Source organism: Entelurus aequoreus, linkage group LG02 (assembly GCF_033978785.1).
Source record: "Entelurus aequoreus isolate RoL-2023_Sb linkage group LG02, RoL_Eaeq_v1.1, whole genome shotgun sequence".
NCBI lineage: Eukaryota > Metazoa > Chordata > Actinopteri > Syngnathiformes > Syngnathidae > Entelurus > Entelurus aequoreus.
In genome coordinates this window covers 94,848,820-94,866,828 of record NC_084732.1, presented here as the reverse complement: position 1 = coordinate 94,866,828, position 18,009 = coordinate 94,848,820, and the positions used below count along the sequence as shown (strand labels likewise).

At 35.2% G+C, this 18,009-nt stretch overlaps 1 protein-coding gene across 1 annotated transcript in view; it reads left to right on the top strand.

Moving 5' to 3' along the window:
- Positions 1 to 18,009, top strand: part of LOC133642591 (glypican-6-like) — a 196,259-nt gene that overhangs the window by 106,519 nt on the left and 71,731 nt on the right. The window lies entirely within an intron of this gene.

Below are 18,009 nucleotides of genomic sequence, written 5' to 3'. Positions count from 1 at the left end.
TCATGCTTGTTTTCATGCGTTACCATAGTTCTTGCTGCTCTTTTCTTGCCACGGTAAGTCTTGCTTATTTCATGCGATTCCATAGTTAATGCTATTTGTTTCATGCCATAGTTTAGTGAGAATTTCATGTCTATAGTTTCATGTTTCATGTCCTTTGCTTCTCGTGTGAACGGCACGCTTTCCTTTTGTTTTGGTTTCTGTCATTTCTGCTGTGTAGGATTAATTGATTATTAAAGGCCTACTGAAATGAGTTTTTCTTATTTAAACGGGGATAGCAGGTCCATTCTATGTGTCATACTTGATCATTTTGCGATATTGCCATATTTTTGCTGAAAGGATTTAGTAGAGAACATCGACGATAAAGTTTGCAACTTTTGGTCGCTGATAAAAAAGCCTTGCCTGTACCTGAAGTAGCGTGACGTCACAGGTTGTGGAGCTCCTCACATCTGCACATTGTTTACAATCATGGCCACCAGCAGCGAGAGCAATTCGGACCGAGAAAGCGATGATTTCCCTATTAATTTGAGCGAGGATGAAAGATTCGTGGATGAGGAAAGTGAGAGTGAAGGACTAGAGGGCAGTGGAAGCGATTCAGATAGGGAAGATGCTGTGAGAGGCGGGTGGGACCTGATATTCAGCTGGGAATGACTAAAACAGTAAATAAACACAAGACATATATATACTCTATTAGCCACAACACAACCAGGCTTATATTTAATATGCCACAAATTAATCCCGCATAACAAACACCTCCCCCCTCCCGTCCATATAACCCGCCAATACCAATCAAACACCCGCACAACACACTCAATCCCACAGCCCAAAGTACTGTTCACCTCCGCAAAGTTCATACAGCACATATATTTCCCCAAAGTTACGTATGTGACATGCACATAGCGGCACGCACGTACGGGCAAGCGATCAAATGTTTGAAAGCCGCAGCTGCGTACTCACGGTGCCGCGTATCCAACGCAAAGTCCTCCTGGTAAGAGTCTCTGTTGTCCGAGTTCTCCACAGGCCAATGGTAAAGCTTGACTGTCATCTTCGGGAATTGTAAACAATGAAACACCGGCTACGTGTTTGTGTTGCTGCAGCCGACCGCTAATACACCGCTTCCCCACCTACAGCTTTCTTCTTTGCTGTCTCCATTGTTCATTAAACAAACAGATGTCCAGAATACTGTGGAATTTTGCGATGAAAACAGACGACTTAATAGCTGGCCACAATGGTGTCCCAAAATGTCCGCTACAATCCGTGACGTCACGCGCAGACGTCATCTTACCGAGACGTTTTCAGCAGGATATTTCGCGGGAAAGTTTAAAATTGCACTTTACTAATCAAACCCGGCCGTATTGGCATGTCTTGCAATGTTAAGATTTCATCATTGATATATAAACTATCAGACTGCGTGGTCGGTAGTAGTGGCTTTCAGTAGGCCTTTAAAGGCCTACTGAAATGAATTTTTTTTATTTAAACGGGAATAGCAGATCCATTCTACGTGTCATACTTGATCATTTCGCGATATTGCCATATTTTTGCTGAAAGGATTTAGTAGAGAAAATCGACGATAAAGTTTGCAACTTTTGCTCGCTGATAAAAAAAAGCCTTGCCTGTACCGGAAGTAGCGTGAAGTCACAGGAGCTAGTATTCTTCACAATTCCCCATTGTTTACAATGGAGCGAGAGAGATTTGGACCGAGAAAGTGACGATTACCCCATTAATTTGAGCGAGGATGAAAGATTCGTAGATGAGGAACGTTACAGTGAAGGACTTGAGAGGCAGTGATGGACGTATCTTTTTTCGCTCTGACCGTAACTTAGGTACAAGCTGGCTCATTGGATTCCACACTCTCTCCTTTTTCTATTGTAGATCACAGATTTGTATTTTAAACCACCTCAGATACTATATCCTCTTGAAAATGAGAGTCGAGAACGCGAAATGGACATTCACAGTGACTGAACATGTAAATACACGATTAATAATATTCAGCTTTGCGAAGCTAAAAAAATAGAAGCTAACCTAGCAACGTAGCCAACGTGATAGCATCAGTCTCAAATGCAGATAGAAACTAAATAAAAAAAAAACCTGACTGGATGGATAGACAGAAGATCAAAAATACTATTAAACCATGAACATGTAAATATACGATTAATAGTATTCAGCTTTGCGAAGTTAAAAAAAATAGAAGCTAACCTAGCTACGTAGCCAACGTGATAGCATCAGTCTCAAATGCAGATAGAAACTAAATTTAAAAAAAAACCCTGACTGGATGGATAGACAGAAGATCAAAAATACTATTAAACCATGAACATGTAAATATACGATTAATAATATTCAGCTTGGCGAAGCTAAAAAAACAGAAGCTAGCTTAGATGCGGCGGCGGGCGTACTCACTGTAGTGTGTCTGCTATCCTGCTCAAAACACAACACAACCTCCTGGTGTTGGTGTTGCTGTAGTCCACCGATCGCACCTACAACTTTCTTATTTGCAGTCTCCATTGTCCATTAAACAAATTGCAAAAGATTCACCAACACAGATGTCCAGAATACTGTGGAATTTTGTCGAAGAAAACAGAGGTATTTGAATTGGGTCCAAACACTTCCCTTGACCTCGTGACGTCACGCGCATACGTCATCATACCGCCACGTTTTCAAGCGGAAGTTTCCTGGGAAGTTTAAAATTGCACTTTATAAGTTAACCCGGCCGTATTGGCATGTGTTGCAATGTTAAGATTTCATCATTAATATATAAACTATCAGACTGTGTGGTCGGTAGTAGTGGCTTTCAGTAGGCCTTTAAATATGTTCCTACCTGCTACCGTTGTCCGGAAAAGTCTGTTTGCATCCTGGGAGAACAATCCTTGCAGTAAGATGCGAAAACCCCCACGCTATGACATTTGTAAATAAAGGGAGATGAAGAAACAAGTTGTATCTTATGTTATAATGAAATCTTTGATGTTTGGACTATAAACTAGTATTCAAACCTGGGGGGAGGCTGGGATATAAAAGTGGCTGCTTGTGCCAGGTGTGACGTGAGTGTCGGGTGTGTGATAGCAGATCATCCGTCAGCTGCCGTAGTGACAAATATAGCCGGCCCCGCATCATGACGGACAACGCCATTATCATTTGTCTTGCCGGCCCCTTGTTAAAGTACCCTCAGAGAGCCCAGATGAGACATGTCTCTCTGCTGGCTCCTTAAAGTTCCAGAATGAGCGCTTTTTTTTTTCCCCTCCCCCTGACGGACAAAATACTCATAATTGGATTTACAACCATCCTTATCTTAGAACAGGGGTCACCAACCTTTTTGAAACCAAGAGCTACTTCATGGGTACTGATTAATGCGAAGGGCTACCAGTTTGATACACACTTAAATAAATTGCCAGAAATAGCCAATTTGCTCAATTTACCTCTAACTCTATGTTATTATTAATAATTAATGATATTTACACTTAATTGAACGGTTTAAAAGAGGATAAAACACACAAAAATGACAATTACATTTTGAAACATAGTCTATCTTCAATTTCGACTCTTTAAAATTCAAAATTCAACCGAAAAAAAAGAAGATAAAAACTAGCTAATTCGAATCTTTTTGAAAAAATTGAAAAAAATAATTTATGGAACATCATTAGTCATTTTTCCTGATTAAGATTAATTTTAGAATTTTGATGACATGTTTTAAATAGGTTAAAATCCAATCTGCACTTTGTTAGAATATATAACAAATTGGACCAAGCTATATTTCTAACAAAGACAATTCATTATTTCTTCTAGATTTTCCAGAACAAAAATTTTTCAAAGAAATTCAAAAGACTTTGAAATAAGATTTAAATTTGATTCTACAGATTTTCTAGATTTGCCAGAATAATTGTTTTTGAATTTTAATCATAATAAGTTTGAAGAAATATTTCACAAATATTCTTCGTCGAAAAAACAGAAGCTAAAATGAGGAATTAAATTAAAATGTATTTATTATTATTTACAATAAAAAATAAATTTACTTGAACATTGGTTTGAATTGTCAGGAAAGAATAGGAAGGAATTTAAAAGGTAAAAAGGTATATCTGTTTAAAAATCCTAAAATCATTTTTAAGGTTGTATTTTTTCTCTAAAATTGTCTTTCTGAAAGTTATAAGAAGCAAAGTAAAAAAAATAATGAGTTTATTTAAACAAGTGAAGACCAAGTCTTTAAAATATTTTCTTGGATTTTCAAATTCTATTTGAGTTTTGTCTCTCTTAGAATTAAAAATGTCAAGCAAAGCGAGACCAGCTTGCTAGTAAATAAATACAATTTAAAAAAATAGAGGCAGCTCACTGGTAAGTGCTGCTATTTGAGCTATTTTTAGAACAGGCCGGCGGGCTACTCATCTGGTCCTTACGGGCTACCTGGTGCCCGCGGGCACCACGTTGGTGACCCCTGTCTTAGAATAAGACGTTTGAGGCGTTGCCGTATCGCACGTACGTAGTTTCCTCTAATTAAGACGCAGGCTTTGTGTTGCCCTCTGTTTAGTCCTTCGACACTACGGTGTAAACTATCCTCATTGGTTTCATTTGCTCATTTCTTTTTAATTGCGTGGCTTGCTTCCAAGTGTAACTGTACCTCGCCACAACCCCCCAGACCCTGAGAATTGTAGCCGATATTGTTTGTGGTTTTTTTTTTTTTCCCCTCTTCCAAGCCGGCATCTGGGATAGCTGTGGAAATATGAAAACAAATACCTTGCTGATGCTTTACCGTATTTTCCGGACTACAAGGCACACTTAAAGGCCTACTGAAAGCCACTACTACCGACCACGCGGTCTGATAGTTTATATATCAAAGATGAAATCTTAACATTGCAACACATGCCAATACGGCCGGGTTAAATTATAAAGTGCAATTTTAAATTTCCCGCTAAACTTCCGGTTGAAAACGTCTATGTATGATGACGTATGCGCGTGACGTCAATGGTTGAAACGGAAGTATTCGGACACCATTGTATCACAATACAAAAAGCTCTGTTTTCATCGCAAAATTCCACAGTATTCTGGACATCTGTGTTGGTGAATCTTTTGCAATTTGTTTAATGAACAATGGAGACTGCAAAGAAGAAAGCTGTAGGTGGGATCGGTGTATTAGCGGTCGGGTGCAGCAACACAACCAGGAGGACTTTGACTTGGATAGCAGACGCGCTATCCGACGCTAGCCGCCGACCGCATCGATGATCGGGTGAAGTCCTTCGTCGCGCCGTCGATCGCTGGAACGCAGGTGAGCACGGGTGTTGATGAGCAGATGAGGGCTGGCGTAGGTGGAGCGCTAATGTTTTTATCATAGCTCTGACGAGGTCCCGTAGGTAAGTTAGCTTCAATGGCGTCGTTAGCAGCAGCATTGCTAGGTTTCGACAGGCGGCACAGCATTTACCGTGTGGTCACAGGTCCAGTCTTTGGTTCGGTGTCTCCTGATAGTAGTATTGTTGATCTTCTGTCTATCCTTCCAGTCAGGGGCTTATTTCTTTTGTTTCTATCTGCATTTAAGCACGATGCTATCACGTTAGCTCCGTAGCTAAGGTGCTTCGCCGATGTATTGTCGTGGAGATAAAAGTCACTGTGAATGTCCATTTCGTGTTCTCGACTCTCATTTTCAAGAGGATATAGTATCCGAGGTGGTTTAAAATACAAATCTGTGATCCACAATAGAAAAAGGAGAAAGTGTGGAATCCAATGAGACCTTGTACCTAAGTTACGGTCAGAGCGAAAAAAAGATACGTCCTGCACTGCACTCTAGTCCTTCACTCTCACGTTCCTCATCCACGAATCTTTCATCCTGGCTCAAATTAATGGGGTAATCGTCGCTTTCTCGGTCCGAATCGCTCTCGCTGCTGGTGTAAACAATGGGGAAATGTGAGGAGCCCTTCAACCTGTGACGTCACGCTACTTCCGGTACAGGCAAGGCTTTTTTTATCAGCGACCAAAAGTTGCGAACTTTATCGTCGATGTTCTCTACTAAATCCTTTCAGCAAAAATATGGCAATATCGCGAAATAATCAAGTATGACACATAGAATGGATCTGCCATCCCCGTTTAAATAAAAAAAATCATTTCAGTAGGCCTTTAAAATCCCTTTTTTTCCCTCAAAACTCCACAGTGTGCCTTATAACCCTAATGTACGGAATAATTCTGGTTTTGCTTACCGACCTCAAAGCAATTTTATTTGGTACATGGTGTAATGATAAGTGTGACCAGTAGATGGCAGTCAAACATAAGAGATACGTGTAGACTACAATATGATGGCAATATGACTCGACACCAACATGTTATATGTTCCATTGAGAATATAGAACATTACACACGGCGCTCAAAAATCTATCAAAATGTTTTAGTACGACTTTGGTAAGCTACGAAGCCGCACCGCTTGATGTATTGTCGGCGCATTAAACATAGGAGCATTATTATGGTGTGTGTATAAGGTAAGACATATTATCTGGCATTTTGTTTCGCAATATTATGCAAAAGCAACTTTTCTTACCTTCTGGTACCTGCTGATCTGTATTTGGGATCTGCATTAATCCTGAAAAATTATGCGCGTCCGCCTTTGTAGTCGCTAAGCTTCTTCTTTTTCTCTATCTTCTTGTTATGGGACATTCATCCTCCGCTGTTGCCATTTCTAATATAAAGTAGTGTAAAGTTCTTACTTATATCTGTCAGTAAACTCGTCATGAAAGCGCTAAAACATACCGGTATAGTGAGTTGACATTATTCACCCAAGGAACTTTAGTTATTAGAGAGTTCCAGTCGGACGGTTTTTCACGGGTTTTTGTTTCCGAATGAGAAGATGCTGCTCCGTTATTGATTGAAGTAAAGTCTGAATGTCATTAAAACAGTTAGCGCCATCTTTTGACACTTCTTCCACTCCCGTCCTTGCACGCTACACCGCTACAACAAAGATGACGGGGAGAAGACGCTGCGGAAGGTGAGCCACGTAAATAAGACCCGCCCATAAAACGGCGCATCCGGAAGCGACTTGTCAGAAAGCGGCTTGAAGATGATCTGTAAAACATCATCTATGCAACATTTTGACCACAGAACCACCATTACATGTCACATGGCTGGCCTGGGAACGCCTCGGGATCCTCCGGGAGGAGCTGGACGAAGTGGCCGGGGAGAGGGAAGTCTGGGCTTCTCTGCTTTGGCTGCTGCCCCCGCGACCCGACCTCGGATAAGCGGAACAAAATGGATGGATGGAAATTGTGTTAATCTCGTTTCTCGACAAATATACGGTAGAAGTCCAAAAATCCAAATGCATGCCTGTTGATTATTATGAATAAAATTCATTTGTTTTTCCAGTTTGCTTACATTAAAGTTTATCCCTGTTTGTTTGCCACATATTCACCCAGGAGTGACTGTTTTTCCCCTGGAGACTCTGTCAGGGTTGTCAGTCTTTCCAAACCCCCCCCCCCCCCGCCCCCCCGGACAAAGCTATTAGAAAATAACAAGCATGGAGCCTGAAGCCAGGACAAATAAAAACATTCATAGTCAAACTCCAAATGTAATGTGTTTTTTTTTTGTTTTTTTTTATGACATAGAAAACATCTTTGCACACCTTTCAGCACATTGCAGCGATAAAGTTGAGTCATGCGCCGTCCAATTACAAATCACATGCGTTTGCAGTAAAAAGTGACAGCGGTTTAGAGGTGCTGTTTAAAAATTATGTATCCGAGTCGTTAAAGACCTTTGATGCATCGCCAAGACGGTTGTGGAAGACATAAGTTTTTATGATTTTTGCCTGCAGAATTGAATCATTTTAGCATTTCCATCATTTGTAACACTCGAGTGAAAATCGTTGCCTGTGGTCTGGAGACAATGAACATCTTCACTGCACTTACTGTTAGCTGCTGCTTTGGTTTTTTGTCTTTGTAGCTCAAAAACTGTTGGAATCGGACCAGGCCAGTGACTTTGTTGGAAGATAGGAAGTCAAGGTTGGATTTATGAATAAAATGCTTTTTCACCGACCAAATACTTTGGGGACTAACTACGGTATAAACAGTACATAAAATGTTTATTCTCCTGAGAAGCAATGTCCAATGTCAGGAGGATATTTTTCTATATATATAATAAATTACCCTTTTAGTAAGTTTGTGTGGCATTTTAAGTCAGATGTGTTTAAAAACACCTTTCTTGATTTAAAATCATTGTGCATACTTGATAATATATTGTATATTTGTGAGTAGGGCTGCAACTAACGATTAATTTGATAATCGATTAATCTGTCGATTATTACTTCGATTAATCGATTAATAATCGGATAAAAGAGACAAACTACATTTGTTTGTAAATGTTGCAGTTTATAAATAAAGATTTATTTAAAAAAAAAAAAAAAAATTTAAAGCCTCTGCGCATGCGCATTGCATAAATCCAACGAATCGATGACTAAATTAATCGGCAACTATTTTCATAATCAATTTTAATCGATTTAATCGATTAGTTGTTGCAGCCCTATTTGTGAGCTGTTTGTTGGATTTTTAGGCATTATATGAAATATTTGTAATTGTTTGTTTGTGCTTGTGATTAAACACAAGAAGGTGAGGAGTAAAGTCGCTATGTAAATGTGTACATATATATATATATATATATATATATATATATATATATATATATATATATATATATATATATATATATGTATATATATATATATACATATATATGCAGTATACATACATATATATATATATATATATATATATATAAATATATATATATATATATTGTTATATATATATATATATATATATATATATATATATATATATATATATATATATATATATATATATATATATATATATATATATATATATATATATATATATATATATATATATATATATATATATATATATATATATGTATATATATGTGTATTGACGAAAGCAGATTTTTACATATATCCATATTTAAGTGTTACTTCTTTAATTTTCATAGTCATATTACAAAACAGCTAGTGTTCTTCCAATTGTGCTCTTTTGGTCTGCAAGTACTGTGTGTCGGCCTTGAAATTTTGGTATGCAGGGAGTAGCCATAACTCAGGGAGTAGCCATAACAACGAGGGGGGGAGCGAGGGGACAGATGGAAGAAGACAGCACTTCCGTGGGTTTGGGAGGGAGATCGATCTTAGCTGCGCTAGTGAACGCTTCTGTACTGGATTGGTCTCATTCTATTTCCAATGTTTTGGAAATAAATTACAAAATACCTATTCTGTTTCTGGTGGTCCTTCTACTCAGCTTATATGTCATGAAAAGAACTTGGGCGTGACCAGCAACTTAAATTCCCTGGGAGGAAGATCGGTTGGGGAGCCAACAGTATATATATATATATATATATATATATATATATATATATATATATATATATATATATATATATATATATATATATATATATACATACATATATACTGTATGTTTGTATATATATATATATATATATATATATATATATATATATATATATATATATATATATATATATATATATATATATATATATATATATATATATATATATATATATATATATATATATATATATATATATATATATATATATATATATATATATATACATATATATCGCCAGCCAAGCATAAAAAAAAATAAACCTAAAAATTAACGATCATTAATCTTCACCAAGACGACACTTTCGTCACTTGATTGACATTCACAGCACTCAAGGGTCTTGTGAGATAACGCTAGATGCTGCGAGCTCATTATTATTAAGAAAAAATGGAAGGCGAGAAACACTTTTTATACACTTTTTATTTCAACACACTCTCGCGCCGTACTCTAAAGACCGACTGCACAGTTCCTAGCTTCACAATAAAAGCGCTGCTTCATCCTGCCTGCGCTAACAAAATAAGAGTATGTACTGTATGTATATATATACACACACACACACACACACACATATATATATATATATATATATATATATATATATATATATATATATATATATATATATATATATATATATATATATATATTCTTGTCTTCATGAAAGACATATGATAGACTATATGTGTTAAACATGTTTGTATTATCATTAAACACCTTTAACTTGTTAACAAAAACGTCTTTCATAAATAAATAAATATAAATTATTTATATGATTACATATATCTATATATATATATATACATACATCCATTTATATACATATATACATCTATATATACACATATATAATGTATGTATATATGTGTATGTATATTTATATATGTATAACTATACTGTTTGTATATATATGCATATACATGTATATATAGATACATACATGTATATATATATATATATATATATATATATATATATATATATATATATATATATATATATATATATATATATATATATATATATATATATATATATATATATATATATATATATAAAAGACGCTATTTCATCCCTACAAGCCTGTAGAAATGCCTATTTCGCAGGTTTCCCTGCTCTTCAGGGGACATGAAAAACAAACAGGAAAAATAATCCCCTGAAGAGCAAGGAAAGCTGCGAAACAGGCGTGTACGGGTGATAAAGCCCCTGTGTTTTTTCCTGACCTAACGTATATTCCGCTCTACCCCGGGTATTGAGCACTGTATAACGGATATACCACAGAAACCTCGACAATATATATATATATATATATATATATATATATATATATATATATATATATATATATATATATATATATATATATATATATATATATATATATATATATATATATATATATATATATATATATATATATATATACATGTATATATTTATATATATATGTATTTTTTTATTTGATTTTTGTTTATTTTTGTACTTTTTTTTTTCCTTACATCAGTGATGGAGCAGGAAGGGTCTTGGACTATGTGTGTGGTAAAATTGCAGCACAGGAAGCCCTTTTTCACACATACTGTAGGATCTGAACACATGTATTAGTGATTGTTGCGATATATATAGAAGGGGTGGCATCAAATTAGCTTGGCTTCTTCCTTTTCCCTTTTAAATGTTTGTTTGTATTAGTTTACGGACAGTGTGCCCAATACATTATTCACAAGGACTAGATGGTTGCATCATCTTTTGCTAACAGTTAATCTCCCTCTGTAGTCCTACAGCCGAATCTGTTTAAGGCATAACCCACAGTACCAGGTTATCAGACCAACCCGAAAACTTTGAAAAACACTGTTGTTTGTTTATGCCGCAGTCTTAAAATACAGCTTAATGCTTGGTTAGATTCCCATCAGGAGCAGGCTGGAGGTCAGTGCAGGGGACCGTATGGAGCCCGCTGCCGTTTTCCACTGGCTACAGTACATTAATGATTCAAGCAGCAGTAAGAATTTTTTATCTAGCTAGAAAATCCTCAGTGGAATTCCAAGGCAGTTGGGACTATATCGGAATATATTTTCTGATGATATTTATAAAGACTTGAAGATCCACAAAAAAAAAGCATTCTCAGCTCACATCTGAACCTTCTAGTTTCTACATATACCTGTACTTAAAAGAGGCTTGACAGCTTGGGGCTGTGAGAAAGCCGTTAGGCTTGTTATTAAGTTTTAATTGAATTATTATAAACACATTTCAGGCTGGAACATTGTAATCATCAGAGCAACACCATGATAAACACATTCAAACTTTTAATTGTTTTGGAACCAGAACGGCGTTATATACTGATGTCGTTACTTTTACTAGTAACCAGTAATCTAATTAATTACTCGAATGTACTGCGAGTCTGAGCTAACAAACCCAGCTGAGCTAATGCTGCTCTGTCTGGGCGCTGATGTCACAATTCACTGAGCAACATACAACAAACACTCTGGACTCATGAAACATCTCAACTGCATATGCCAGATTTTTGAAGTTTTTCTTTGTAAAAAAAAACTACACAACAACCACGTCCATGTGTATTTACTTACATCAGGGGTGTCCAAACTTTTTCCACTGAGGGCCGTACACAGAAAAATGTAAGCATGCGGGGGCCATTTTGATATTTTTCATTTTCAAACCTTAACAAAATATATGGATTTTTTTTGTTTTAACCTTTAGGGCTCCCGGGGACCATAAAGGGTCTCAGTCATTAAAATGTAAAAAATAAGTCAAATGATTTTTATTTTTTATTTAACGCTTACAGTAAATCTCTATATCAACTTCAGGTTGATATAAAGTTAAAAAAAAAAAAAAAACGGTTTTATGCCTTTTCTGTCAAAGACAACTTTGTTTTTTATAGTAAAACTGAAATATGCAGTATTTAGTAATTAGAGCCCCAAAAGATCGATAATGCAGGACACCATTGATTTTAATTATTTAATATTTTTGAGTAATCACAGTGAAATGTTAAATAAAATCCTACTAAATATATTTGGGATCCAAAAGGTCCCCCACTCATGAAGTGATACATTTTTATTAGTTTTTTTTTACTTTTAACACTTAAATTACGAGATCAACTTCAGATATATCTGTCGATTTTACGTTTGAACTATTATTTTGTTTGTATTATGCTCTTTTGTCAAATAAAACTTTGCTGTTTTTTTATGGCAACCACACAATATATGCAATATTTTTTCCACATAAAACATTTTAAAGTGATATTTTTTAAGTAATAATTCATTATAACATAGATTTTTAGTTTTTTTTTTTTTTTTTTAGCAATGGCAAAAAAAAGAAAAATAAACAAAGACAAAAGAAAAAAAAACAGCCTGCATGGCAGCTTTGTGTCAATATTGCAACTTTTTCTTGTTAGATTTCACCTCATTCCATTTTTTTTAAATGTTTTTTTAAAATTTTTGCAATATTATCAATTTTGCCATTTTTGCAGAATGTGTGGCGGGCCGGTAAACAATTAGCTGCGGGCCACAAATGGCCCCCGGGCCGCATTTTGGACACCCCTGACTTACATTTATCGGAGTAATTCCGTTAGTAATTCAAATACTTTTTTTTTGGTAACTATGATTATTCACTTTTTAAAAGTAACTTTTCAAACACTGGTAACCTGCAACACTTTTAAAGCAGGGTGTCAAACTCATTGTAGCTCAGTCAAGCCTATTCCGTATTCTGCGCAAAATCATGGCGTGATAACTTAAAAATAAAGACAACTTCGGATTGTTTTACTTTGGCCGATAAACCGAACAAGCACATTCTGAAAAATGTACAAGTCACAAATAATTCTCTTGACAAAACAGTATATGTATATATATATATATTTATATATATATATATATATATATATATATATATATATATATATATATATATATATATATATATATATATGTATATATATATATATATATATATATATATATATATATATATATATATATATATATATATATGTATATATATATATATATATATATATATATATATATATATATATATATATATATATATACACATATATATATATATATATATATATATATATATATATATATATATATATATATATATATATATATATATATATATATATATATATATATATACAAACATACAGTATATATGTATGTATATAAAAATACAGTATATATGTATGTATATAAAAAAAAAAATTTATATATATATATATATATATATATATATATATATATATATATATATATATATATATATATATATATATATATATATATATATATATATATATATATATATATATATATATATATATATATATATATATAGTGCTCAATACCCGGGGTAGAGCGGAATATACGTTAGGTCAGGAAAAAACACAGGGGCTTTATCTCCGTACACGCCTGTTTTGCAGATTTCCCTGCTCTTCAGGGGATTATTTTTCCTGTATGTTTTTCAGGTCCCCTGAAGAGCCGGGAAACCTGCGAAATAGGCATTTCTACAGGCTTGTAGAGATGAAATAGCGTCTTTTATTTATATATATATATATATATATATATATATATATATATATATATATATATATATATATATATATATATATATATATATATATATATTAGGGCTGTGAATCTTTGGGTGTCCCACAATTCGATTCAAAATCGATTTTTTTTTTTCAATTCAACACGATTCTCGATTCATTTTTATTTTTTTTATTTTTTTTTTTTAATGAAAACAATACACAGCAATACCATAATAATGCAATACAATTTCAAAACCAAACCCAACCCAGCAACATTCAGAATAGCAATAAATAGAGCAATTGAGGACACACAAACATGACACAGAACAATCTAAAAGTAGTGAGACAAAAAATGAATATTATCAACAACAGTATCAGTATTAGTAACCATTTCAACATAGCAGTGATTAAAAATCCCTCATTATAATTATCATTACAAACATTAATAAAAAAAAATTACAAAAAATGAACAATAGTGTCACAGTGGCTTACACTTGCATCGCATCTCATAAACTAAATGTCTAATGATAATGTCAATGAGGGATTTTTAATCACTGCTATGTTGAAATTGTAACTAATATTGATACTGTTGTTGATAATATTCATTTTTGTTTCACTACTTTTGGTTTGTTCTGTGTCGTGTTTGTGTCTCCTCTCAATTGCTCTGTTTATTGCAGTTCTGAGTGTTGCTGGGTCGGGTTTGGTTTTGGAATTGGATTGCATTGTTATGGTATTGCTGTGTATTGTTTTGTTGGATTGATTAATTTAAAAAAAAAATAATAATAATAATAAATAATAAAAATAAAAATAAATCGATTTTTAAAAAATGAGAATCGATTCTGAATCGCACACTGTGAGAATCGCGAATCGAATTCGAATCGATTTTTTCCCACACCCCTAATATATATATATATATATATACATACAGTATCATTAGGTAATGGGCACTATAGGGTCGTAGAATACCAGGGTTGGTGTTGCATGGGTGGAAAGTGTCTCAGTGCACACACTTCCCTCAAGGGGCACAGCAAACATTTCCAGTTTGAATCCATTTCCTTTTTTTTTCTTTCCATAATTCATAACATTCTCTGTGCGTCTTGTTAAATCCCTGATTGACAGATTCATGCCAAAGGCGAAGACAAGACGTGTTGTTTTGAAAACAAAACATTTACGAATGCATTCATAGTCTATAGGTTCATTGTCCGACTTAATAAAGCGATCCTCTCATCGTTGTCTGTCAATCTCTGTTTTATGTGCTTTTGTGTGTACGTTATCTGTATGGGTGGCGCATGCAATTGTTTATTTCTGTCCCGCGTCCTTCCGGAAGGCAGAGAGATGTGAAAAACAGACACCGGCTGCGTCTATCTCCCAATCTTTCTCTCGCATTGTGTGTCTGTGAGATGAAGGCGCAGCCAGGTACCTTTTGTGTTCGCTTGGCGCCCGCCACACTCGGAGAGGACGCCCGCCTTTGTGTTGTAAAATGGTAAATGGGTTATACATGCATCGCCCTTTTCTACCTTCAAGGTACTCAACGCACTTTGACTGTCAGGTTCAAACACGGATGACATCTATTAAACCAGGGGTCACCAACGCGGTGCCCGCGGGCACCAGGTAGCCCGTAAGGACCAGATGAGTAGCCCGCAGGCCTGTTCTAAAAATAGCTCAAATAGCAGCACTTACCAGTGAGCTGCTTCTATTTTTTGAATTGTATTTATTTACTAGCAAGCTGGTCTCGCTTTGCCCGACATTTTTAATTCTAAGAGAGACACAACTCAAATAGAATTTGAAAATCCAAGAAAATATTTTAAAGACTTGGCCTTCACTTGTTTAAATAAATTCATTAATTTTTTTACTTTGCTTCTTATAACTTTCAGAAAGACAATTTTAGAGAAAAAATACAACCTTAAAAATGATTTTAGGATTTTTAAACACATATAAATTTTTACCTTTTAAATGCCTTCCTCTTCTTTCCTGACTATTTAAATCAATGTTCAATTAAATGTTTTTTTTTTTATTGTAAAGAATAATAAATAAATTTTGATTTAATTTTTCATTTTAGCTTCTGTTTTTTCGACGAAGAATATTTGTGAAATATTTCTTCAAACTTATGATTAAAATTCAAAAAAAATATTCTGGCAAATCTAGAAAATCTGTAGAATCAAATTTAAATCTTATTTCAAAGTCTTTTGAATTTCTTTTAAAATTTTTGTTCTGGAAAATCTAGAAGAAATAAGGATTTGTCTTTGTTAGAAATATAGCTTGGTCCAATTTGTTATATATTCTAACAAAGTGTAGATTGTATTTTAACCTATTTAATCAAAATTCTAAAATTATCTTAATCAGGAAAGATTACTAATGATGTTCCATAAATTCTTTTTTTAAGTTTTTCTCTTCTTTTTTTCGGTTGAATTTCGAATTTTAAAGAGTCGAAATTGAAGATAAACTACGTTTCAAAATGTAATTGTCATTTTTTTCGTGTTTTCTCCTCTTTTAAACCATTCAATTAAGTGTAAATATCATTAATTATTAATAATAACAGAGTTAAAGGTAAATTGAGCAACTTGGCTATTTCTGGCAATTTATTTAAGTGTGTATCAAACTGGTAGCCCTTCGCATTAATCAGTACCCAAGAAGTAGCTCTTGGTTTCAAAAAGGTTGGTGACCCCTGTATTAAACAGACAAGAAGCAAGGAATCATGCAGAGACAGAGTTCAATTTAGCTCGATGAGGAGAGACGTATTGGGCTGTACACTTAGTTGCAGTTCCAACCTACGCTCTGAGGTCCAGCCCCACGTGCTCCTCTATTTATTTGGGAGGTCCCTGGTTACATCACTGAGGCTGCTTCTGAGGGAAGGGAGGGTAATTTAGTGAGACACAGTATATGATCATTCTCGAAATGGTGCTGACAATCGTGATATCGCCCTGTCTCTGCTTTGTCTGCGTCAAGGCACTCCATGTTCGCCCTTGGCAGTCAGCAGGCCGGGTGTCTGGACACAAACACTGATACGAGATGACTCGCAATCTTGGATTGCAAGTTGTCCCTTTGTACAGATAGAAAAGCACAACTTCAGCACAATTGATAATAACTATAGCAACGGCCTTTAAAGGCCTACTGAAAGCCACTACTACCGACCACACAGTCTGATAGTTTATATATCAATGATGAAATCTTAACATTGCAACACATGCCAATACGGCCGGGTTAACTTATAAAGTGCAATTTTAAATTTCCCGCCACACTTCCGGTTGAAAACGTCTATGTATGATGACGTATGCGTGTGACGTCAATCGTTGAAACGGAAGTATTCGGACACCATTGAATCCAATACAAAAAGCTCTGTTTTCATTGCAAAATTCCACAGTATTCTGGACATCTGTGTTGGTGAATCTTTTGCAATTTGTTTAATGAACAATGAAGACTGCAAAGAAGAAAGCTGTAGGTGGGATCGGTGTATTAGCGGCTGGCTGCAGCAACACAACCAGGAGGACTTTGACTTGGATAGCAGACGCGCTATCCGACGCTAGCCGCCGACCGCATCGATGATCGGGTGAAGTCCTTCGTCGCGCCGTCGATCGCTGGAACGCAGGTGAGCACGGGTGTTGATGAGCAGATGAGGGCTGGCTGGCGTAGGTGGATAGCTAATGTTTTTAGCATAGCTCTGTGAGGTCCCGTAGCTAAGTTAGCTTCAATGGCGTCGTTAGCAACAGCATTGTTAAGCTTCGCCAGGCTGGAAAGCATTAACCGTGTAGTTACATGTCCATGGTTTAATAGTATTGTTGATTTTCTGTCTATCCTTCCACTCAGGGGCTTATTTATTTTGTTTCTATCTGCAGTTAAGCCCGATGCTATCACGTTAGCTCCATAGCTAAAGTGCTTCGCCGATGTATTGTCGTGGAGATAAAAGTCACTGTGAATGTCCATTTCGCATTCTCGACTCTCATTTTCAAGAGGATATAGTATCCGAGGTGGTTTGAAATACAAATCCGTGATCCACAATAGAAAAAGGAGAGAGTGTGGAATCCAATGAGCAAGCTTGTATCCAAGTTACGGTCAGAGCGAAAAAAGATGCGTCCTGCACTGCACTCTAGTCCTTCACTCTTACGT